This window comes from Ambystoma mexicanum, chromosome 2q (genome assembly GCF_040938575.1).
Source record: "Ambystoma mexicanum isolate Mex_15411 chromosome 2q, UKY_AmexF1_1, whole genome shotgun sequence".
Lineage (NCBI taxonomy): Eukaryota > Metazoa > Chordata > Amphibia > Caudata > Ambystomatidae > Ambystoma > Ambystoma mexicanum.
Genome location: NC_090924.1, coordinates 176,060,110 through 176,087,602, shown reverse-complemented (window position 1 = coordinate 176,087,602; position 27,493 = coordinate 176,060,110). Strand labels below are relative to the sequence as shown.

Here is a 27,493-nt window from a genome sequence, read left to right as displayed (position 1 = left end):
GTCGTCTTTCAGAGTTACCAGTCTTCTGGTGGTGTGGCAGTATTGATTTCCACAACAGGCAAACAAATACAGAGAGTAAGTGTCCACTGGAGGTAGGGAGTTGAATCCTACTTCAGGTAAGAATATGGTTTCCACTGTGGGCCAGAATCTGATGCAGGGTGAAAGGGCCCACTGGAGGCTGGGAGTTGAAGTCCTGCTCCAGGTAAGCGTCTGAATACCACAGCAGCAACTGAAGCAAGGAGGAAATGCCCACTGGATGCTGGAAGCGCAGTCCTGATTCAGGTAAGTTAACAGGTAAGGCAAAGATAACTGCAAAACTGCTTGTCCATGAAGATAGCGAACAAGCCCGACAGAAATTGCAGAACAGCTGTCCACTCTGTCGGAAAAAAGATGAAGGAGTTAGAGTGCTGAAGAGCAGAGAAAAGGAGCGGAGCTAGGAAGCTGATAGTTAGGAAGCCAGCAAAGAGAGAAAGAGGATAGCAGAAGGCAGCGGTGAAGTCCACCAGGGAAAAGAGAACGTTATCAGGTAAGTAAGTCAGAAGGATCGCTAAGATAGCGGATCAGTAAGGCGCAAGGCAGCGATTAGGCAGATTCAGGGTGAGGTGCTAAGATGTGGAAGCGATAGGGACAGAAAGAGAGAGTGAGCGAGCGAGAAAGAGAGAGAGAACAGTAGAAGGCGGTGGTAACAGTACGCCGGGAACCATAAGCGGAATGTGCAAAAGTAAACATGAACTGAAGTAGCAGAACGGCACGAAGGGAGAGAGTGCTGTAAATCGAAAGGGGAATAATAGCACAGAAACAGCCTTAAGAAGGAAAAAATAAACAGGCTAAGAAGGATAACTATAGCAAGGCTGAGTAAACCAGACTGTGTAAGACACAGCAGTGTTGGAAAGTCAATGACGGATAGAACGTACTGTAGAGGGGGCGTGGCACAGAGATATACTTGCGGCGGCCATATTGGGGGAAGACTAGAATGCTCCACTAGTTCCCCATAGTAGACCATAATGTTTCCAAGAATGCCATAATTTCCAAGGGCGAAGCCTGACAATACCTGAAAGTGGATTCAAATTACAATAAATACCATCAAATACACGTTCAACCTCACTAACATAAATACAAAAACTAAATCCCTGAATGCAAATGTCATTAATTCACAAATCTAATTGTATAAGTCCATATTTCTAAAACATACAAATATATTAAATACTTGCCACAAAATCAAACCAGCTGAAGGAAATCATAATGACCAACTAATACCAGTGGCAAATATAACTAACACACACAAAACGGCAACTAAACCTTAATTTAAAAATGTATTAACACGTATTTACATATCTGCCACACTCATGCCATGTGCACAGTGGCAGTTCTGGAATCAAAAGGATACAACTGCAGAAAATGTTGTTTTTTATACTTTCCAAAATGAATACCAAAAAAGAGGCCTATATACTAAATAAATACCACTAACATGGATGACACATTTCTCCAGCAACCTATCACAGACAGCTACACAAATAGAAAAGTATAAACAACTAATAACAAACAATGAAACTCACAGAAATCAATTTTTTCCCCACCCAGCATCTTTCATAGCCGTGGCTATTAGACGCGACTGCAAATCTTGCTTTGCACCTGCGGCTACACGTAAATATTTTGCAAACCCAAAATCAAACTAAGCCGGCCTTCAAAACTTCAAATAAAATAAGAGAACAACTAACAGATCAAATGCAAATAAAATCCGTACGTATCATCCACATAACAATATGATTATTGCACAGAAAATGTATGGTTTTTAGACGCGGCTATAATTATAACCGCGTTCTATGGCTAAAACCAATTAAATGACGAAAAGCGCTGATGCACCTATGCATGTGCTATTTATAGATGTGATTATACAACAGCCCTTCATGGCCGTTTGCTGATAGCCGTGATTTTTTGCAAAAAACGATGGATTTAAAATTGTATTTGCACTCCACCAAACTCCAAGCAAGTGCCCCCAACATGCCTACATGCCCCCTCCACTTTCATGGTCCTCCTCCACTCCCCTAGTCTCAAACAATCCCCCTAAGCACTCAATGCATTAAAGATGCTACCCCACCCAATCTTTTCGGATAGGCACTGCTACAACGCGTCCACAAACATACAACGTGCCATTTGTCCTCATTTAGCTGCGGCTGCACAAGGGGTGATATCTACCTGCGGATATCAACTCTGCGCACTGTGTAGCTCCTGGATAGCCACAAATAATTACAAGAGCACCATCAACCAATTAGAACTACAAAACACACACATCATACAAACCCTGCTGATACAAACAACTCGAAATTCAAACTAGGAATCATTTTACATGAAAACAGAGAAAGACTGTAGATATCATGGCTGGTTTGAAAACTGTGTGGCTGCTCGGAGACTGTTGGCTGTTTTGGTTACTGGCTTTTTGTGAGAAACTAAATATTAACAAGGACCTAGGTTTCAGAGGTTTTAAAATTAAAAGGTTTGGATTGCAGGGAATGCATTGGTTGTAGGTTTTCCCACAATTGTTCAGTCTGAAAAGTACAGAGCACATGCACATGATACTAATTAATTGTGGAGGCAATTATTTGAGGAATGTTCGAGGTGTGTGCCTTACCTTTATTTTTATTTTATTTGAAAAATCTACAGTTTTAACATATGTAAAAACTTGTGTTTCAATTCTACTGACATTACACTTAACTCCTCCAAAACCAATAGCTCTTCACATCAAAGAAAGAAGGCAGATGATCAGAAAGAAAGATAAGAACATATCAGCCAGTTTGTACACGACATGCAAGGAGTCAATTCATCCTCTGTTAATTTTCAACATAACACAGAATAGAATCTTAAGGCCACAGCTCAAAACGGGCATTTCAGAAGGGCATCTAGATAGTTTACAATTGCACCAACATGTTTTGCATTTGCGCCAGACGAAATCTTGAGCCACCAAGTGAACATATCATCATCTAAGGGAGCAAATTGACCCAGGTGTATAGATCGCAAGGCACTAGTTTTCTCACACTCAATGATTAGGTGTTTCAGCGATTCAACTGCCAATGAACACAAGCGACGTAGATTGTCTTTTGACAGTTTGGGCCTCATTACACGGACGGCGGTAAGGGTTAACGGTCACTGTTAATGGTACCGGTGACCATTATCCCTTACCGCCTTACTACGAGGTCCCTTTGCAGGTTGGAGACTTTAACGCCTGCTTTTTGCAGGTGTTAAAAACCAACCCGCAAAGGGACCAGGGAGCTAATTACGGTAACGCAATTTGCGGTGCCGTAATTAGCACCTTCCCCATTCCCATTATGCCCTATGGGGCAAAAATGGGAATGGGGAAGGGCAATGGGGGAAGGGGGAATTACCGCCCCACCAACCTTGGAATAGGGCGGTAATTCCCCTTTCCTCCAAGGCGGTGCCGGTATTTTACCGGCATGGACCAAGGTGCTAATAGCACCTTCGTCCACCACCGTCCGTGTAATGAGGCCCTTTGTCTTTTCGTTGCCAAAGAATTTCCTTAGATTTCAAGATGCTCAATCGAAACCAAAGGAATTGCTCGCGATAGTAGCGAGAAGGAGAATGCATTAAATAATGCGACTGGAGATTTAACTTTTTTTGACCAATGCCTAGCCAGTGTGTTAAAGATTGTTTGTCTTGTTTGTCTATGTTGATGATCCAAGCCCAAGACTGGAATTTCTTTATTGCAACTTGTGGTCTGGTCAAAAGATCAAACTCAGAGATTCCTGCGGCATCAACCCAGGTTTGTACTCTCAGACGCCACTTATATAATAAGGTAGCATTGGTATCAACAAAGAATTTGTTGAATATTTGGTAGGCGAGCATTGGATTCTCAACAGACATTTTTCGCAATAATGTGATTGATTTCCAAATCACATGGCTATGCAGTGAGTTCAATGACAATTCTTCTCGTAAAGATATCATTGAGACGCATTGTGGTAGATGGAGAACATAGCACCCAAAACGCCCTTCTAGAGAGTTCCAGATGCGCTCGCTGATGTTCCAGCTGACCTCGGCACCAAAATTTAATATAGGTACTACCTTTTGTAAGTAGAACGTTAAGACCGGGGATAATGAAAGTTTAACATAACTTTTGTTTATTTTTGCCACTTGAAAGGCAAGACTCATGGTTTTTAGTTTCAGGTCTTTCACGCATTGATGTTCACAAATGGAATTGTTAAACTGCACACCCGAGTATCTTATTGAGTCTACAGTGTCAAGGACCTGGCCATCTACTGTCCACCTAAACGCCTTTGTCTTTTTACTTGAAGCAGTGCCAATTGCCACCATTTTTGTTTTTTCAGTGTTAATTGTGAGCTCATTGATCGTTAGGTACTCATATAAGGAGTTGAGCAACCTTTGGAGACCAATTTGAGTTCTATCAATTAGCACCAGATCATCCGCATAAGCAATGCAACTTACTGGAACTCGGTTAACCTTTGGGGAAAAAACAGTGGATATGTCCTAGATGATCCGGTAAATCTGCCAAAAATAGTTTTAACAGATCCGCGGCAAGGGGGCACCCCTGCTTTAAACCCCTTGCGTTTGGAATGGGATAGGACAGGTCTCCATTTCTATTTAGGCGTACCCAGATTGAGGTGTTCGAATGAAGAGCCATAATTGGATCAAGAATATTTAATGGGCACTTCCACTTTCTTAATTTGTTCCAGAGCAGGCCTCTATTTATACAGTTGAAGGCCTGCGTCATGTCAATAAATGCTAGGTAGATGTTATACCTGGCTTTCTGAGCATCAGGTTTCAGGATTGTGAGAATCAAGAGGTTGACATCCACACCCACACCTTTTGTGAAGCCAGTACGTCAGGAATACCAGATGATTGCGCCCATTGAACAAGCTTCAAGCGCAGCTGAAAGCCAAAAATCTTCCCGATTGTATCTAGGAGAGCAATCGGTCGGTAGTTATCCGGGCAATCCCAGCTACCTTTCTTATTGATGGGGACTATAATGGCTGTTAACCATGACACCGGAAGACATTTTTGCAGGGCAATGCAGGCAAATAAATGCTCAATAAAGATGGCCCAGACAGTTAGATTCTCTTTGAGCATCACATTGCTGATCAGGTCACGGCCAGCAGCGAGAGAATTACTTACTTTAATGATCAAATAAGATATGGCAAAACTAATGGAACTATTTCCTCACACCAGCTTCATATTTTCCAATCTGACTCAGACGCAAACATGGAGTTGGAACACCGGATTTAATGGTAAATCCCAGAGAAATGTTAATACAGCAGTTTCAGCATTCATGAGAGACCACAACCAATTATGTATTTCGAAACAACAACATACAGTACTACATGATCAATTTCTATAGACCTGATGGAGTACACCTAACCGATGAAGAAAATGCAGTGTTCCTTCAAAACAGCAGTTCACATGTGCTAAAATACTACACTCAGTGCACCCCAAAACAGTCCTTTTAAGGACTACTTATCACATACACATACACAAATACACGTTTTTATTATACCCACAGTTACACTTCATTGACTGTATCAATACAATGCACTACTCATGTACTTATATGAAGTAGCTGAAAATAAAGCAAGTATAGAATAATACATGGCGGTGAACTAGGTAAATAAACATTCTACAGCCACACAACATAATACCATAAGTAAGAGCACACAACTTAAAATACATTGTAGGGTTCATCTAAAAATAGAATACGATTGATCCTTTTTATATTAATATTTTTAAAATAATTTCTTCTCTTTTTCTCCCGAGTGTCACATATACAAAAGCCTGAAAACACACAGCCAAAATAAAAAAGAATCCCCAATACCTAGCAGTTCACTGACCATGACGCAGTTTGCTTTCAAATGTTGGCTATTTGTGGCTACAGCCGGGACAACAGAAATCTTTCTGCTGAAAATGTAGTCCCTACACCCCCTCCAACTCCAGAATGTCACTTGGTGCTCTCTAGCCTCACCCCCGACCTCTAGCCTGATGGCATTTCCATGTCTTCTAACCTGCAAATAGCTTTTTTTCTGCGTTGCATTTTCCCATATCCTCGGCTATAGCCACGAATATCGCTTGCATAGAGAGAAAAACATGATGACAGTCGTTTAATTTCTAAAAACACCCGGGTTTTGAATAAATCAACTAAATATCACAATGTATTTTTGGGAAGGGGGCACCACCTTCGCTGTCAATTATTTAAAAAACGACTGCACGGTATAACCCCAAATCATGCATGGATTGCGACTCAATGCTTTGTGCCCAAGTTGTTTTGGACCTGGTCCAAATCTGTCCAGCAGTTTGGGCTATGTGCTTTGGCAGAATTTTACCTTGTTTGTCCATGGCAAAATGAATGGGAAGTAGACGGCACTTTCTTTTTTTTTTTGGATGCTTTATAACTTTTTTTATTTTTTAGCAGATCTTTTTTAAACATTGCAGTCTGGGGGGCCGCAGGTCTTTAATCACATTCGAAATTTCGTCCAAAACTGTTACTTCAAAGTTATTAACGCTAGAATTTTGAATGTTTCCTATGTGTATCTGACTCACCTTAAATATAGGGTGGCGATCGCCACCCTATAATAGATAGATAATAGTTATAAAACATGTCTCATAATGCCATTCATTGCTCTCACCTTTGCATACAGAGTTAAAATGTTTTGGTGCATAATCATCTACAGATAATGCCGATATAAAACCTTTACTCCATGCACCATTGGGAAGTCTATTCATTAACGTTCTGCAGACACAATGCCTGAGTTCCATTGTGGACTTTTCGAATCCCAGGCCCGTCTCTCTGAAGACATTTTGAGGAGTGCCTGGTTATAGGGGTCCTCTCTGCTTCAGTGTCCCATAATTCATCTACAGATATTGGCCGAACATCCCTGTAAAATGGATTCATTAGAGGCCTTCTGAACTTGGCTGTTTGTCAGGCCATTTGCCAAACACTTTGCATTATAGAGTCTTGCAGAACTTGATGTCTCAACACAATTGTTAAGAGCTCTGCTATTTAATTACTCTCTTTCTGAAAATCTGGAAGAAGTTGTTCTTGTGGCTTTTCTGAATAAAAGCAAATCACTATTGAGCCATTTTTGGAACCCTTCCTAACTATTTCATTGAGATGTATAGATGTAATCTGCTCTGTGATCATGAACAGTGTCTCCCTTGCTGTCATGAACCATCGGACACGTCCTTTCTGGACTTCCTGGTGCCTGACCCATAGGGGCTTGCACTCAGCAGTACTCCCAACATGGCCGCCAAATGCGGAATGCTGTTTAGCAGTTTCCGTGGCGTACGCACTACGTTGTTTAAAGCGGACATGCCGCCGCGGTCCTGCGTCTCTCCACGCTACCCCTTTCCATGGCTAGACGTGTGCTGCCCTAGTTCGCTTTGCTTATCCTTTGATTCCTGGTTCCCGGTCCCCCTAAATTCCTCCTCCTTCATTCCTCCTCTTTTTTGTCCTCTATTGCATCCCGGATCCCCGCGCACTCGTTCCCCGAGTGCACTCTTAGCCGTTTCCTGGACTTTTCCCGTACATCTGAATGTTCCCAGGAGACGGGACGCTGAATGCATGCTCGAACCCGAGGACCTACGCACAGGGTTATACAAGACCCGAACTGTGCGAAAGAAGACTCCATCGAAGAACTCCAACAAACAACATAGACAGGTGAGAAGGGGGGAAACCTGTGACACTTGCATGGTGGCGAGTGTAGTTTCTTTGGTAGGTAGAGGAGTGATTTTACATCTATACTGTTTTGATTTTGCAGGAAGCATTTTTAAGTCCACTAATTGACAATTCGATATAAGAAATTCTTCAAAAGGATTCCCCTGAGACGAAGGAATACAGGTGATTATGAGATTCAGAATCATGACAGAAAAAACAAATTACTGTAAGATGAATGATGGTGATTAATACCAAAGTAACTGAAACTATGATTGTTCAATTTAGATTGGAATTCTGAAATTAAGAAATGAGTAGACAACTCCTGAAGAAGGAGATGAGTGTACCCTGAAACGCTTAGAGAAACAAGACAAGGATTGAACAAACTACATCATATTGGCTTCTATAGTTTTTATCAAATGCAAGATCATACCGTATCCAAAACATGAAACTGTCTACTCAATTATGATTAGATACATTTTTGTGAAATGTTTTGTTTCAAATCAATTGCAAGTGAATAATTATGTATTACAAAAGGTAACAGATCGATTAATATTTGATGAAGTAAAAATACTACACCAATTTTACAAAAAAAACTTGAGTATGAATGACATTATTTAAATTTAATTTACTAATTCAACCAACTACAAATTGATTGTTTACACATCGGGTGTGCAGGGGATGGGAGAGTTCCACAAGATTGTGGACATCTGTTGTTGCATATTTAGTAGTACAACCTAGTGTCGGGGTTGGTTTTCTCCCCGGTACTCCTCTACTTATTCATTCATTATTTAATTCTTTAATCATAATAGGAGTGTGCATTATAGATAATTAAACAAGGCCATCTGCACCACTCCATCTTGCCAACATGACCCATTCCAGTATGTATGTGCTTATCCAGTGCTGTTTTTTTTTTTGCATTCCGGGACATGTAGTCCGAGTTTTATAATAGGAAAAAGTGGAACGACAATCCCCAGAATACAAAGAAAAAGTCAGGACTGTATAAGCACCTAAAGATTGGAATGGGTTGTGTTGGCGGTATACCGTTCTTTCATCAACAGTTGTAATTTTGATATTTATTTTTACGAGTACATTTTACTGAAATAACTCATCAAAAATATATAGGGGTGGGTGGTTCGGGAATAGGTAAAAAATCAATAGGGGATGGGGAGCTTGCAGGGGGAACCCCCAAAAATAAAAAATAAACCATTCAAGAAATGATATAGAACCATTTTGGTGAACCCCTTCCCTTTTTGTTTTCTCTTATTTACTTCAATTTGATGTGATTGTTTTAGATAAAACAATCCATTTCAGTCCAGCAGGTTAATTTTCATTTTTTATAAAAAGGTCTGTTTTCAGGTTTAGCTTTCCAACTAATGGCACTTTCACAGTGTGCATAGCTAAGCATGGTTTGGAGACAGTACATGTTAAACATACAATTAACTTTTCTGTTGTAACATTATTTTATTCTTTTTAGAAGAAAGTAAAGATATTACGGCTTACAGGCAATGTGTTCCAATCCATGTAATTATGACACTTATCTGAGTTCATTATGCAAAACCGATATTTTCCAATGCTATAGTCAAATGTTTTCTATTGCAATTAATAAAAAACATGCCCTTCTAAATGAAAGTCCCAGGGCAAAAACAAAACAGCAATACATTGTATAAAGAAAGAGTTGTATTTCATTGTCTAATATTGATGGACAGCAAGGTTTTGCGTAATTGTCCCAAGACTGTCACACTTCACACATTTACACAGTTAGGGTTTCTTGAATAGAGGATTTTACATTGAATATTATTTTGTTATTATGTAGTCAGTTTTCCTTGTATACATTTTCCTTGGTTTGTGCACTGCAATATAATTCTAAATTAAGATCTTCTTAATATTTCTTTTTGCATAAAATAATTGTTCTGAATTAATTACAAAACATAATACAATCAAGGGAAAATAAGCCTTGCCTGAGTTGTCCTCTAACGAAAATGATATAGCTAAAAAGACTGAATAAACTGGTATCATCATGTAAGACTATAACCAGGGCATACATGCAGAAAATCGGACCTAAACACCCTAAAATGTTGGCTTTTCATTGTCTTGTGGCCCAAAACCGATTCCACTCAGATCCCTAAATTATTAAGCATTATTTCCCTTGGGTACAGGCAATATGTCATCTTATTTGCCTGCAAGACCAACTTATACGTCTGTGTAAAGCAAGGACACATAAGGAGAGCTGAAAAGATGCCCCTTTTTCCCACAGCAACATATCAGGGTATTATCAACTGGGCTGGGTGCTAGGTGGTCATAGCAAAGCCATTGTTTGACCCATTCTCTCTTGCTCCACTATTTCACCATCTTCATGACATGGAAAAAAAGATTGGACTTCACTCCCTCAACTGCTGAGGAAGTGGAGTCTGTTCTTCTTTTCCACAGCGTGAAAGTAGAGTGGGTGGGGACCCAGAGAGAAGGTGGACATGCTGGAGAGGCGAGGAGAGGAAAAAGCAGCCAGAAATCACAGTTAGAAGAGGGAAAAGGCATGGGTTGGGGGGCAACAAGGGAGCACAGTGAACAGGGAGTGCCAGTGCAAACATTGGAATCATCACAATCAAAGGCTACAATCCAGGGCTACACCAGCTCCTATTTCTCTGACTCCCTAGATCCTGATCGGTTTTCAGGATTCCAACTTTCTGTCTCAGTTGCTCATTTCTGGTTTACACCAAGCAGTTATTCAATAAAGTGCTTGAAAGACAGAAATTCCAAAGGCTAAGGAAACTCTATCAAGGCAGAGCATTTCTATTCTTTAATACATGTAATGTGCAATTTAGCCTAACTTATGTGATATGCTTTTCATATTTCCACAAGGAATTTGGGTACCTAATTCAAGAAATAATATGTGTGGCCTACAATTGGCTAATGAATAGGAACTACTGGTTGCAAAGGGAGTCATATGAGATAGCTAAGGACCCAAGTGGTAACTTATGATTCCGCTAAGTATGCCCTTCAACTGGATGGTAGAACAGAGCCATGTGTGTCCAGAAAGGACCCTTGCATGTTTGGTAATATGATCCATTGATTGGGACTGTAAAATGTAAGTTGACTGTTGCGGAATAGAGATCTATTTTTTTATGTCTATTGTCAAGGTTATTCAATTGTCATGTGCAAGGGGCTTAGTTGTTATACATGTGGTGATTTGGAGTGAAGAGGTCAAGATGGTTATTGCAGGATAGTTACTGGTGTGCTGTGTGGGCAAGTTTGAACATCATTGTGGTGTGGCAATGGTAACCGCTAAGAGTGGTGCCATTCAGGTAAGATAGATGTGAGGAGATGTCTTGAATCAACATGGAGTGGTCTGTTTCCTCTGTCAGTCGACATAGGGAAGCAACTAGTCCTTGTCGAGAGTGGGGAAACGGAGGAGTGGACAAATATAGAAAGCGTGCAACACTGGGTACTGAGTCGAATGTGGTGGGAATAAGGGGCTTTCGGAGTAGGGATTCCAATGATGACAGAGCCCTAGTGGGGTTCCTCTGCACAACTCTGCAACCTATGAGGTAAAGGTGTGATATCTAGGATCCAGTCATGTGAACCATATTGGGCATTAGAGAGTCAAACATAGAAGGGCACAGAGGCGTTGCTAGGGGGAGGCTAAGGGGGCTATAGCCCCTGGTCTTTTGGTTGTAGCCCCGGATAGAATCTCAGGAGCTACAACCAAAAGGCTAGCTAGCCCCCAGTCCCGACACTTCCGACATCAGTGTAGCCCCGGGTCTTTTCCAGACCTAGAAAACACCCCGGGTAGGGCACTTATTCCACTGGGCGCAAATGTCCAAAGTACCAGTGGGACAAGAGGGAGCAACATTTTAGCAAAAATACAGTGGGGCCAATTGAAGCAAAATCCAATGGGGAGATTCATAGAGGGTATAGTGAAAGTACAATGTTACATACCGAGCAGGTTAGTAAGGGTAACAAGCAATAAAGCCACAGTTACCTAGCATACCATGACATTGGCATAGAAAAGTATACCAAACCATTAGAGCATAAACATATCTAACAATCTAACAAGGAAAAGCCAGAGAGCTCTCTTTCTCACTCGCCTACCACTGGCAGATACAGATAGATGACATTTGCTTTTCTCACTGGGCTACTGTCATTCTCTCTCTCTCTCTGTCTCGCTCTCTCTTTTTTGTATGTCTCTCTTACTTTTTCAAATAAATACATTTAACACAGTACCGGGCAAGTACATGGAATTAGGCAAGTGAGTGGAGGGAGGAGTCTTAAGCTCCACTCAGTACCATAAAGGGTCATAAGGGGTATGATTTTTTGTTCAGAGAAAAACTCACTTCATCTTCCTTAGTATTTTTTTTTTTTGTATTGTTATTTGGCAAAATTGCCTTTAACAAACAGAAATAGAGTACATTTGGAAAGAATTATTAAATCATCTGACAGCAGTTTACAATGCAAAACAAACAAATTATTTAAAAAACAGATCACAACGTCATCAATACAATACCAATCTGTTACACTCCTATTATTGAAGGAGAGTAAAAGAAGAAAAAAACATAAAAACTCATACAACAAGTGATTCCAACATTTGATGAGGTTCTGGCTGCCAAACATTCATTCCACATAGCCTCTCTTCTCAACAATGTTTCAATGTTTTTACATTTTCTGAAATATAATGTTTTCTTCCCCAAAAGGGCAGGACAAATAATCAACAAATCTCTAAACTCCTCCTCGCCTCATCTGGTGCACAGTATCTACAGTTAGGAGATTCTACTGGACAACAACCATATCTTGTAGTTATTTGCCTGGTGTAATGTAAATTCCAACAGAATTTCAGAAATGATCTCCTAACTCTACAACATGGATAGATAAGTATGGGGCTATAACATCATATGTATTATAGTTTGTAACAAGATGGTCAAGTGATTTATAGGCATGCATTTTATCCACTGTGGCAATCCAATCACATAGATATAGTGTAGCTTAAACTTTGTCCGGATTCACTATCAGATCATCATCTGTCTGTTTCATTTCTGTCAACAGATGTACACAATGACTGGCCATTTCCTTCAGGAGTTGCAGTTTCCCCTCTATTAACATCTTGGCCAAATCCATATAAAGAGATTCAGAGACTGAACTAATAATCTTCCTATACAGATTTAGAAGTCTCCAGTTAGCTCTACTCATTAATGAATTGATATCAAGATCATACTTGATTGACACCAATGGCATGGAGGTCTGAATACCAAGAGTGCAGAGCCAATAGTTAGCCTCCAAAAACCCAGAAAAAATGAACTGTAATCCCATATAACATTTTAGGAATAACTTTGCCTTCAATGAATGTTAATACAGGAATTATTGAGAATCTACCAAATCAAGAATATACCCGAGTTGTTTGGTTGAATGCAGAGGCCCTTGCCCCGCAACCAGTCTCTAATTTGGGATTTATGAGGTTTGGAGATAATTGGGAATCTGAGATAAATGATGCTATCTGCTCTTTCAAGAGGTTCATCTTGGACTTCGTATTTAAAAGTAGACAGGTGTTTTTTTAAAGTGCAGTACATAACTTTACTCTAGTTAATTTTAAGGAGAGGGTGATTAAAAAGTGTTAAAAGAAGTTAAAAGCTATTTGAATCCATTCTCTGAACAAACATATGTTAAAAAATCATCATCGTAACTCAACTATGTAACTTTCAAGGTATCCAGTTTAGGCGAGGCTAAGGCTGCGAGCGTTAAAGTGTCACCATTGTCAGACATATATAGATTAAAAAGACAGGGGGCAAGAACACATCCCGGTCGATGACCCTCATGGGCGGTATCTTAGTTGTCAAATCTCCTTCAACACATAGCCTAACCTGAACTACCATATGCTGTTGTAGGCTGATGATTATATGCAGTAGTCCTTCAGACAAGTCCCACCTATGCAACTTTGCCCAGAGTAGATTTAAATGTACTGCATCAAAGACAGTAGAAAGGTCAATGGTAGCAATACAAACCGACTGTTGTTTCCTTACCCATGCAACTGGAGAAGGATTTTTCCTGCAGGCTGGGCACTGTTTCATACCTCACTCTAACCTGTATGGGGCCCAGTAGGCCCTGCGGGGATGATTGGATTTCAGGAGAGTGAATGACATTTTTCAGGAGTTCATCAGGGGATTGGTGTATGTAGCAGAATTCCTGGATGTTTCTCCTAGGAAACTACAGCAGTGGCTCTAAATGAGTCAAACCCCTCTCCAACAGCGCACATACAAAAGCCAAAAATGAATCCATGCAACTGCCCGCCTCATCAAATGGTGTTATAGTGGCTCCATTATTTCAGTTTCAAAATGATGCTAAAACTAGACAAGGGGTTCTTCACATTGAATGAGAGGAGGGGCTGGCAGAATACAAGGTGGGATGTGGACTCCTCAAAGTTCCCCATGATTCTGGATGCATCATCTCCTCACCTTTAAATGGGCCACAGGTGCAGGAAATGGAAGAGAAGCATTCTGACATTGAACAAAGGGTGGCAGTGTGTTTGTAGATTTATTATCAAAACACTGCCAGGTCATAGTTGCAGTTTCTCTAGACCCCTTAAATGCCCACATATATGTCACATATCATTAGAAAGCCCTGGACAAGAGCTAAAGGGAGGGCCACAGAAAAGGCACTAGGACAGACTGTTTCATCACAAACAAGACCAAGATCTGTTGGCCCAGAGACCAGGAATAAGAAACATGCCCATATTTGGTGCCAGATTATGGATACAGTTAAGGCATTAGGATCTTCAAAGTGTCCACAGAGCAGGGTGCATTGTCCCTTGCCCTGTGATTCCCCATTTCCAATAGGAATAATGAATTCCCAAGTAGATATGCTGCATTTATTTGATTTGTAGAGGGATGTCCATTCATAGGTAGGAACGACTGTCAGTCTTTTCCTCTGTGCAAGGTGTTAAATATCCCCACTGGAGGTGTCCCAGAATCAGCAAGGAACCACCTCACTAAATAACATCTCTTTGCACTAGAAAAAAGTGGAGGAATGGGCTGACTTTCTGGAATAAGGTGGTGTCGTGAATGACATTTTGCACCCACCTATGCAAACATGTATATCATTTGGTATGATTTCTAGCATGAGCGTCAACATGTTGAAAATGTGCTTGCATAGTTTTGAAACCAGTTCCAAAAGCTACAAAATGGAATATGATTTAGTCATTCAGGCTTATTTCATTGCCTGCTTATTCTCACATAATCTGAAATAAAATAAAAAATCAAGGTTTATTTCTAGGAAGATAACAGAAACCTGAAGCATTTCTCATTGCACTCTGCTTGAATTGGAACATGAGAACATGTGCTGCACGTTCAGATTGAATCTTTGCTTGCCATTGTGGATGTCCCATGCCTAATAAATGTCATGTATGTGATTTTACTACCCCGTTATGTGAAGTGAATACGGCTTGTGTTTCTGAACTCAGCATAAAATTTCTTTTAAGATTACATTTTCTTTGATCTGTTTCGAGAAGGTTGATATGGTCATAAATATGTTGAAAGTATTTGGTCATATTTTCTCATTTGTTTTTATTTATTTATAGTGTAATTGGTTAATTAAACCCTTATACGCTTTCAAAAACACAGTATCAAAGGATTTAATAATTTTGATACACAAGATACACAGAATTACAATCTTACAAAATTTCAATCTTACAGAATTTCCATTGTATATAAAATTATCATCTTACAATATTCTTTCAATTTCTATTGCACTTTCTATTACTTTGCATTACATAAATTACTACGTTCGGTAATCTACCACTAAACCTATGAAACTATACTTCATCCAACATTTAATGAAAATGCTATAGTAAAACTCAAGGTAAATTCATAGCTACAAATGTTAAAATACAATATAAAACCAATTTGTTAAAACCATTCTCCACAACAATTCATTATACAATTCATCAAACTCATTAAACTCCTTACACTCCCCCAGCTCATGTCATTCAATTTCCCTCTCATGTGTCCCCTAAATCATCCCCTTCATTTATATAAGTTACTGTACTTTTCACATCACATGGGGATATACAAATAGTCTTCATTCTTTACTACCGGGATGCTCTAAAACTCTTAACTTTCTCCTCACATTAATTCAAGCCCTGTTTTTTTTTCCATTCATGTGTGATTATTTTCAATATGTAATATTCTGCCACTATATAAACCAGGGATCTTGCCATATAGATGATTGACTAGAATTGGTTTGACATAATCATCCTTATGTCATATAGCAAGTCTTTATTTCCTTTATAATACCATTCTGTAAGTATTTGCTCACATTAAAGAATTCTTAAAACTGAACAGTTATCCAAGGGAGAAATTAGATGGACAGGAGGTTTTCAAACTCCACAAGGCATATAGCCATTGAAGTGGTACATCCTTAACCATGTTTTTCTGACTATATCTGTCGGATTCAAAGCCTTTTTACACTCCACTCTCTTGCCATTCAGTCAAAATACTAATCTTAATACTATATGGTTATCCATGCACATTGGTCCTTATTAAGACCCACAATGGTTGTGGCTTGCAATCAGGCTGCTCAGAACGTGGGCTGAATCCCATGATCCAAGTCTGTGTTCGGAGAAAGCTCTGTGCTTCAGCTGCCCACAACTACCCAGCAGCCTTCCTTCTCTACCCAACCCTTTCTCTTGAACTGCTCTCACTCCAATGCTCACCTAATGCTGTCTCTCTCCATGATTCAGCAAGCCCCCAGCCACACTGACTGGATGTCCCAGACACTGCTTCCCATCTTCTGTGGCACCAATCTGGCAATACCAGGCTCACCATTTGAATGGTGAGGCCTGGCCTCATCATGGAGCTCTGATGATCATTTCCCTGGTGACCACCAAAGGAGTGTTTTTTGACTGAAACAATGTATCACACACACACAGCAAGCCAATATTTCAGACAAAAGTCATTTTCTCAGCACTCTGATTTGCAATACCATGGTGATAATCGCATTTACCCCTGTTCTAGGGATAGTTCCAGGTTGGAATCGTCTAGTTACTCTTTTTAAAGGCCAGTACAGCCCATGGAATGGGTGACTATTGCTTAATTCAAGTTCCTTCTGTAGTTCATTACATCAATTCATGGACTAGTCCACCCCTAGATGTCATCCCCTATCCACCCTCTAACTGCTTTACTACCTGTTCCCTCACCTCAAAAACACCCTCACCATTTCAAATATATATTCACCTTGTGCATCCATCTTCCCACTTTCAATTATTCTCTGCAACTGCCAATCAACACTTCCTACCTATGGATATTAAAAAATATTACCAGCTAAATGCAATTACATCAGCACTTGAACACCACCCCTCCTCCCAACATCCTTCTCCCATCTTCTTGATGTCACTGCAACTGCTCCTTCTATATTTATGAATGTCTGCTCTCTATACCTTATCTCCTGACTAAACAAATGCAACAAAGAAGTGATTTCTTACTCATACTGATATCCTAATTCAAGGCATCTGGACTCCGAGTTGATTTACTTATTGTGTGCATCTTCTGTAAGTAGTACTGATTGATGCAGATTGTGTCAAGTAAATGAATACGAATACAGCAATATACACTACAGGCTAAGGGTCCTACACATAATTTTGGAACAGGTTCGATCAAGAGGTGCATTTTGAAGCACATTGAGCCAGTAACATTTGACAAAGTATGTATCAAAGACATCGGGGGCAACAGAAATTCTGCGGCTAAATAGACAAGATACCATTGCATCAAGTTGTCACAGTATGGACAGCCTTTTTTTGTTTTTCCATTTAGCATTACAGAGACATATTCCATAATTTCCACTAAACAATTCTTTTTTCCTGTTTATTGCAGGAGATCTACAGTGTATCAATTGCAGGGCCATTTATCATTTTTATCACTTAGCACTGAAGGTCTAGAATCAAGTATTCCAGGTTATCCAATCATGGTTACAATAGGCTAGGATTTAGCATTGGTTATTTACATAGGCCCAATTTGCAGAGATGGGCTCTGTTTATCCCCATCTCCTTTGATATTCTCAATTAAATCAGCAGAGACGGATTACATGTTCCCTAGTTTACGCAATGGTGCCACATCCTAGTAATCACAGCTTAGCTAACAGGGCATGCCTTCATTGCTCACAGCACGTAAGAAACAGATTCCATAATTCACAGTTAATACAGCAGGGCCAAATTCTCTCACTCGGTTCTCCTTCACCCAGGCCACCAGGCAGAGTAGGATTGCATTATGAGCATAGGAGGCCATATTACATTTTTATTTAAATTTAACACAGCAGCATCAGATTTGTTAGCACAACTGGGTCATTATTGCAAGGCAGAGTCAGTCGCATGTAAAGTTGTGCCTCTTAAATGCTTCTGGGGCTGGAGTTCAGTGAAACATAAACCAAGAAAGGGCTTCCTCCTGGCTAATAGTAATAGGGCAGAGTCAATGGAGAAAAATCTGGAGACCAGGAAAGCCGGTTGAAGTTTCATTGAAAAAATGCAACATTTCATCAACCAAAAGAATACGCCCCTTGCTCAGTGCTTGTACACTGTAAGAACTGTTTATCGCCCTTAGACTTTTTATTATGGGATCCTTGGCTAAATATCAACAAGCCTTAGTACCATGCCAGGCAGCGCATTTGCAAAGCCTGGTATCATGCTAAGGAGTAAAAAAAAAAAAAAAACACACCTTTTTCAGAAACCAAAATAAATTTAGATGCAGTGATAACCAGGACACCCTTTTCATTTTGTTTTTCTGTTATATTATGTTTCATCAAAAAACACAGCCAACATGTAAGAACTACTTATCACACAAGGGCACACATGCATAAAAATAATAGCACGAGAGAAAAAGAAGCATTCAAGGACAGCTTCCATGATTCAAAATTACATTTGTATTCATAGCTTATCGATATCAACAGCTTTTAAAATCCAAACCTCCTTAGTACCCATTCAGAGCCCCCACTCCAGGACAGTGATTTCTCATTCCCCTAAGTGACCATAGCTGAGAGTCATAGCTGAGAGTCATTAGTGAAATTGGCAGGACAACATACATTCACATACATTCACTAGAACTTGGATGTACACTTCTTACACTTGCAAGTTGTGTGCACTCCTGTATGACAGAACAAAACTGCCTGTTCCCGAACGAGTCACAATTTATACCAGGGCTAAACCAGTTTTCTTTTGATATTCCAAAGACACATTTTTCCATTTTGTGCCCAGTTTGACACTTCACGAATTAGACTATGGAAAGTAGCTTAATAATTACCTTTTTTTATTACATATACCCACCAAGATTGTAGTGTCTGCGGTCTCTGCCTGCTTTGTAATTCATTGCACTGGAGCTTGCCCTCACTTCTCAGCAACTGTCTGGTGCTGCCAAGATCAGATGCCTCCAAGGTCACAACGAGCCGTCAGCAAAACGCCCAGCTCCCGCCTGTGCAGCTCTCGTCTCCCAAAAGCCTGCACTGTCACACTTCAGCCAGCCAGTCAGCAACACTGATCTGACTTCCTCAATGTTCATATTGCCCCCTCCCCTTTGCTCTCTGTTCTTGCTTTTGGCATATCCAATCCCATTTCTTTCTCCTCCTTTCACCGTTTAAGCTCTGTTTTGTTCACCGCCCCTCCACCTGTATATCTGTATGGATCCTTTACTGTTTCTCCTCCTATTCTCTGATACCACTGTGATGTCATTAATGATGCCTTTGGTCAATCAGCACCCCCCTTTTAGACACCACTCCCGGTAACTTTCCAGCCTTCTCTGGTCTTTTCTACAATGACCTCTGCACAGCAATCTTGCCCAACACGCCACTGAACCCGGATGAATGCTAAACATTTATTTTCTGCTTCCCGGCTTACACCAGCCTGAACAACTAAAGTGTTTTTTTTCTTGAGCACATTCTGCTGGCTCATTCTGCTGTGAATCCAGCATCTGCAAAACACACCGCTGTTTAGCTTTTCAATTTTGCATTTATTTCCTAAACTAACACTGCAGTGTGAATGTTCGTGCACCTGCAACATGCAACACGCCTATGGCCTAAGCAAAACCACTCTGGCACCAAAACTAATGTCAATAGAGTGCTACGATTCGTATTGTTAGAAGTTAGTAATGTTACAATTGTTTTCACTAACACCCTATACTGCACCACGCTGCACATCTGCTCATTTTCCCTACAACACAATTGGTTCTGCACACTATGGGATCTCACTCACAACCGGGAAGCCATTTCGGGCCTCCAAGGGGAAAAGATGTGTATGACACACCTTATGACAAATGTTATAGCGGAGACCCTGCGTGGAAAAGGCCATGCGTGAGGTCCCTGGGAGATTGGTGGCTAATGAGGTCTTTAAGGAAATATTTTTTTAGTGATATTGCAGATAGCGCTAACAACATAATTTCTGAGAGCAATCTATAGCTTTCACAGTTCTTTTTAAACATGGCTATTAAGTAGTTACATCAGGAATACTGAAACAATTGAAGAAAAATGAAGATTTGATTCAGATATATACATAAAACAATGACAAGAATCAAATAACGAAATGAACAATAGGGTTGTGTCAAGCTGCATATATATGCAGGAAAGTGCAATGTATTTAATATACATTGTCAAAAGAGCCTCAGCAACTTCCATAGTACATGAGTTATGTGCAACAGAGCAAAGGAAGCAGCACAGTCCACTGGTGTAGCGAGGGCCCCAGCAAACCCCATGCTGTGGGGGGCCCAGCAACACCATGACCGTGTGGGTCCCCGGCAAGCTTCACAAAGAAATCATTTCAATTCTTTGTGAAGTCAGAGTGCATGAGCTCCAACTTGAGTTCGAAATAATTTCATTTCTTTGTAAAGTTGGATGATTTCTTTGTGATGGCGGAGTGTATTGCACTCTGCCACCACAAAGAAACATTCCTGTTGCAGCACCTTGTGGTCTGGCCCCACTGTGCATGACAGGAACCAGTAAGCTATCCCTAATTGCTGATGTCTGTTTGCGTGGTGGAGGCTGGCGCTCTGGAGCCAGCTACCACCATCGAGTGGAGGACGTCCTCAGGGAAGAAAGATTCAGGTCCCGAGCAGGAAAAGAAAACAAATTCTGTAAGCATGTATGTGTGTCTGTGGAAGTGTGGGCATGCTGCATGTTTGATGTATGTATGTGTCCATGCATGCAAGGATGAGGGATGTATTATGCAATGTGTGGGTATTGTATGTTATATGGGTGGCTGGGTGTCCATGTGAATAAGCGAGTGATTCGTGTGCATTGGCCTACGCATGTGTTTGTGCTGGGCCGGCACCAATGAGTTGATTTTGGCGGGTATCAGTGTGGGGAGATTGTGCTACTACATTTTATAATGGGCATCCATCCATGATAAAGCAATCATGATATGTGGTTAGACTGGCATTTCGGTCAAGCAAGTCTTGTGATTTCATACTGTGGCATGACATTTTTTGATTGGTATTTATAATAAAGCAAGCATGATAAATGTAAATGTTACCTGATTAGACTGGCATTTTGGTGCTGCCAGTTTCAAAATGTTTTTGTATTACTGTATGTCTTTTTTAATGGAAAAGCCAACTGGAGTATGTCCTTACATGCGACTTCTGAGTTCTCCCTTGCGACCTCTTAAAAAAAACAAAAAAAAACATTTTTTTTTTTTTTGTAATGTAAGCTGATGGGCTGTGGCCAGCACCATGTGGGTCTTTTAGTTCTGAAGTGGCTGGCTTTCTTGTTCAGGCCCCTTAAAAAACAAAAACAAAAAAGAAGAAAAATACGAACAGGAGTGCCACAAGTCTAACACTTTCAGCACTGACCCTAAATAAGTAAGAATAGGAATACCAAATAATGTGTCATTCTGGAATTCTATATAATAATTGCTAGACTCATTAAAGGTTTATATCCGGCACACTTCAATGGGTGAGTCTGTTCTTAAACGCCTCAACTCAGCCTTTCATCCTTCTGAGGTTGAAAAATGAGTACCAACAATGGTTGGGTGATATTGGGTGTATATTTTTTCTATATTAAGCGCGTAAGCGTAAGTGCTACATAATAACACATCATTATCATTTGGTCATGGACGTCTGCTTGCATTCACAGTAATTTGATAATATGGGCCTAGACACACTGATCTTAACGATACATATGGCGATCCATTCTTGTATGAAATGTACATCACATTACAGTGATATCGTAACCACATTTTTCGTAGTGTACAATGCTATGTGATGCCACTTCCTGTTTTGTCAACGGGTGAAAGGTCGTGTTACATCGCTTCCTGCGATTTCACTCCCGGGTGGGGTCAAATGACATCACTTCCTGTGATGTCATCAGGGGGTCAAAGGTTGTGTGATGTCACTTCTGCTACCCCTGGCATTTTGGTGAAATGACGTCCCTGTCCAGGCCTATACTGTGAATGCCTTCTAAGCGTTGTAGTCCTTTAATAATTAAACCTTTTTATAATAACAACAAAAACAAAACTACAAGTACGTGAATGGAAAGCATTTAGAAAAGCCAACAGCCAAATGCGCAGACTCGCATGTCCCAATAATCTTTACATAATGAACAGCTAAAAAATGTTTGCACAATTACAAGTTACTAAGATCACTCAACGACTTAATACAACTGCACCATACCTTTCAAACAAACCAAAACCAGCAAAACAAACAGCGTTCTGTCAAAGCCTGGATATCCGGGACACTTTATGACAAACTGACAGCAACATATCGCAACAATGGCATACACACAATGTTCACCTTTCAAAAAAAAATCACAATACCGGAACAATTCAAAAGGTGGGAATATAACACATTAAAAAGCGTATATTTTTTCTTACACATTTGCCATCTATCGCTTTCCAAAGCAATTGATTTTTCTCCACTAGGTGTCAGAGACGTCTATGCCCCAATACCTAATAAACAGTGTGCACTAGCGGGTCATACCTAGCAATCCATTTATTGTTGTATTTTGTTTTAAAAAAGGCGCTAATTGAATAATGTGTTATATGCACCCGCACGCGCTTACGCACTAGATTTTAAAACTTGAACTCAGTAAAGAAGTACACATTTTACCACTGCCTTGCTTACTTGAAGCAGCCTCGGAAACTATAAAACAATTCTGCCACAAAACCATAACATTTCCAGACACGCAGCAGCAGATGCACTCAGCATTGTTTACCCACAGATGTCTGCTTGGAAACACATTAAATCACTGACCCATGTTACTGGGATTTGAGTCTGTGACTTGCAGGCTGCACATGCAAATATCTGCATCGGGACAGTTAAGCCACTAATCTGTATTGCAAGCAGTCTTTGCAATACAAAACCCCATTTGTATATCCTTCTATTTGTATTTAATCAAAGCAAGCACAGAGTGGACTTTGAAACAATCACACTGGCTCAGGCTGGTGTATTGCAATAGGGAAGCGGTGGTAAGGAGAGAAACCGGATGACAGCAATGGCCATAGTGGGAAAACAAAATGGGGGCAATTCTCAGAGACAATGGAAACAATAATTGCGAAACAGGCATATTTGGATTTAAAATGTGTGAAATGGAAGAGGGGAGAGGATCAAGTGGAGGATCTGGAAGGGTCCCCTACCAGGGTGAGCATGTGGCGTTTCAGGATATATTAGAATACAGGGATAGTTATATTTTTGATATAGGGGGCGGGAGTTCCAGTGAAAAGGGACACACAGAAGGAGCTCAGCCATCTAGGGCACTGTCCATTAAATTGACAACTGAGGCAGCAAACTGCACACATGTCATACACAGACGGTTCACCTTTCAGCAAATCACAAAGCTAAAAACATAGAAAAGGAGTGAATAATGACCCATTACCTACACAGCTGTGTTTGCTGAAATGTTTGCTATCTACAACTCATTATTAATAGTTTCAGCTCCAACAATGTCAGCGACACCTTTGAGACAAATCTCAAAACATGATTAGATTAGCTGGTCGCACCTGGCTAAAAAACAGCATAAGGAGGTCAGGGGATAGAAAAGTTGATTAGGCCACTGAAGCGGATTGTATGGAATAGTTATGGTGTGGGATAGAAAGAAGGAGGGGTGCACAGTGTTGAAGACTATTGAAAGGCCAGGTAGGATGAGGATTCAGAAGAGTTTGGATTATGAGAAGGTTTAAGAAAATTAGAAATCAGTTCCAATCCCGTGGAGTGACAGCTGTAGAACGCAGAAGATGGGGAGATGCAGCGCTCCAACCAGGATTTCGATCTGGCCGGAACACTGAGTTGTGGTGGTCATGGCCACAGATGATCTTAGGGGGGTTGTAGATGGCTGCAGTGTTAGAGCACTCATTCTTTTAGACCTATCTGTCACCTTTAACACTGTAGGCTACCCAACTCACCTTGGCTTAAAAAATCAGATATCACTGTTTAAGTTGAGGACCACTTTTGTATTTTCAGCCAACTCAGTATGTGTCCCTTCTTTCATCTGCGCCAGCCGCTGTGCAATGGAGATCACCTCTCATTCCATTACTCTAATCTTTACATGAGGCCATTCATAATCATGTAACTTCCTATGGCCTCCCATTCTATAAGTATGATGAGAGCCCTTAGGGGTCATCCACTCTTTGGATAACAACCTGTCCAGTAAAGGAGATACACTTCAGCATTGAATGCAGGAGGTAAGCATGTAGATGAACAGAAATTCAAGATTTACCCAGCAGGCGTAAATTCTTCTTTGCTAGCTACCTACACTGAGCAGCTCAAAGGCGGTCAGCAGCTGCCGGCAGCACTGAGCACTTGCCCACCCCCAGTTGATAAGGCTTTTAACACTGGAGCGCTTTTTGATTCGTCGGCGAAAGCACAAAGTGCAGTGTTGTGTTCCTGCTTCTTTTATCGTTGCACCTTGCAGAGAGGTTTAGATTATTTCTCATTTTCACACTTTGTCCAACCTTTGAATGTCTTTATTGTCAGCACGCTAGACCTCTGTAAAGCAGTTTAGCCGAGGATCCCTGCAATATCTATATACATTCTACCAGTAATTCAGAATACAGAAGACAACATGCTTAGGCGACATGGCTGTAGAGATCACATCTTGCTTGCCTTGCACTACTTTCCAGGGGAGTTTTCAATGTAAACCTCTCCCATCATGCCATGCCTCATGCTGGCACCAGATTACCCCAGAGCAAGTTCTTATTATATGCCACCACACAACCCTTGAGATCCCCATCCTCTGCTGTGCTGACTGTCCCGCATTTCAGACTTCTTCTGTGGGGTGGGTGAACATCTTCTGTACAAGAATAAATACTCTGAAACAACATTCCCGCTGACATTAGAACAATAAAAGATTGTCCACAGCGCAGACAGAAACTGAAGACCTTTCGTTTATTGTGTGAATGCTGTCTGGTTCCATTTCTAGGTCTTGTCATTCTCAAATGCAGCAGGGTGACTGGACATGCAATAAATACATCTTCTACATATCTGACATTTGTGCATGTCATTTGAATATGTATTAAAATAATTTGAATATGATTGCATGTTTTTCTTTCATTGTGCCTGTGTTCTGTCTGCAACATACAGCAGAGCCCTCAACTGTAGACAGTTTCTCTGAGAGCTGGTGGCTGGTTTATGCTAGTCCTCTTCCACCTTTAACACTACTGTTCCCTAAGCGGCTTGTACGAGGTTCCACAAACCGGTTTCTCCTTTGCTTCCAGCAGGTCCCACAAATGGATAGTAGCTTGATCATACTGTTCATTCAACCTCCGATTTGGATCTCTTTCTGGTTCAACTAGTTTGTAGAATTCGTCCAATACAGCCAGCTCTTCTTCACTAAGGACTGGCACCCCATTCATTCCTTGTTTCAAGTCTGTGCGTACTTCTTCATCACCCAACTTATCCAAAATAAACTTTATTTCCAGTACAGTCTTTAAGCGCTTCTGTTCCAGTTCTTCACACACAAGTTGTTCTCGCCGTGCTGCTTTCTTGATGGATTTCTGGATATCTTGGCTCAAAGACAAAAAATCACGTTGCAGTTCACAAGCAAATTCCATGTTGCTCACCACTTCCTGGTGCTTCGACACAGAATCCAGCTGGTCTTGGTTGAGGCGTTCTCCTTTGTTTTTTTCTTTTTGAGCGAATATAATTGAGCAAATTTTGCGGAGTGGCTATTTCAACCGTTCAAATGCCAGTCACCAAAATGGCTTGTGTGAGGAAGAGGAGGTTGTCCCTGTTACTGAAGAAGAACCCCAAGAGGAAGTGGTGGTGGCAGCAGCAGCAGCGGAGCCGGAACATGAGGTAGTGGAAGAATATGCTGAGCGTTACGAAGTTGAGTCCACAGAGTTTGTAAATAGGCAATTCATGATAGAAGCCCAGTTGAGCAGCAGTTGTGAGAAGGAGCAGCTAGAAGAATGGACACGGGAAACAGTTCAGGTTATAAACTCATTTCAGCAACAACCACAGCCAAAACCTACATCGCCTTCAATCCCTGAAACTCATACACTAAGCATAGTGCCACAACCAGATCCAGTTGTGAGAAAGCAACGAGTACAGGACCTCATGGCACAAATGCAGGGCCCGTACAATTTATGCAGGATTCCATGCTGGAGTTTGAAAATCAAAATATGGATCCCGCTATTGTGGCAGCCCAGCCGATGAACCCCTCCCAAAGTATGGATTTACCACAGATGGTCTGCCCTCCAGTGCATACAGAATCAAGACTTCCGCAACCTAACCAAATTCCAGTGCAGCCCGACTCCACACAGGCATCACTGTCTTTAAGTGCAGATCAGACACCAGTGCCATCTGCTCTTCCTGCTTCTACTCCGCCCCAAGTGTTCCAGGCTGGGTCAAGCAAACCCCGGCATAGCAGTGGAATAAATGTGAATGCTGCCCCATTCCAGTCAATGCAAACTGTGTTCAATATGAATGCACCTGTTCCTCCTGCGAGTGATCCTCACAACTTGAAGTCACAAGCACAGTACCAAGCCAATTATAGCCAGACATTCTCCAGTCAGCCTCTGCAAGTAGAACAGCCTGAACTCCAGCAAGAATCGCTCCAAACAGTGGTTGGTGTGTACCATTCTTCTCCTGATCAGTCCCACCAAGTGGCTGGCAGCCACCAACAACCTCAGCAACAGAACACTGGTTTCCCACGCAACAGGCAGCCTTACTATAACAGCTGCGGAGTCGCTCGCAGTGGGGTACGCAATCCACAGGGTTTGATGAATGGTTACAGGGGGCCATCAAATGGCTTTCGAGGTGGATATGATGGTTATCGTCCTTCATTTTCAAACACTCCAAACAGTGGTTACACCCAGTCCCAATTTAACGCTCCTCGTGACTACTCCAGCAACTATCCACGGGATGGATATCAACCGAATTTTTAACATAGTTCTGGACAAGGTGGACCTCGAGGAGCTCCACGAGGTAATTCCCAAGTGATGTGTACCTAATTCTGCTCAACCAGGAGACTGACCTTCTTTAGAGGGTTAAGGATTCAAAGAACTGTAATTTACATCAATGAAATAGGCCTCAATCCAAGAACACATTTTGCCCAGAACTTTCTGTTGCAGTTGTTACTCCAAGTTCGCTCTTGAATCGACTAACCCTTCACATTTTATTTTTAAACATGGAACCCAATAATTTCTTCCTGAAAGCTCTGCAGAAAACCTTTGTCAGGATTGTTAAATTGCCTTTTTACTAAATTAAGATGCACTCCTGGGAACTTGAAATTATTTTAATTTATATTAATTGACATTTTAATACCATCTCAACGCTGGTGTCGCTGCTGTCCCACATGGGAGTGCTAACACTTTTTTGCAGAGGAGATTTACGAGTATTTTCAAAGCTGTACCTTTTCTTTTCTGTCTTTTTAAACCTC

At 41.0% G+C, this 27,493-nt stretch overlaps 1 pseudogene; it reads left to right on the top strand.

Annotated features, from left to right (window-relative positions):
* Positions 1–245: 245 nt before the first annotated feature.
* Positions 246–27,411, top strand: LOC138568682 (caprin-1 pseudogene; annotated as a pseudogene).
* The last annotated feature ends 82 nt before the right edge of the window (positions 27,412–27,493 follow it).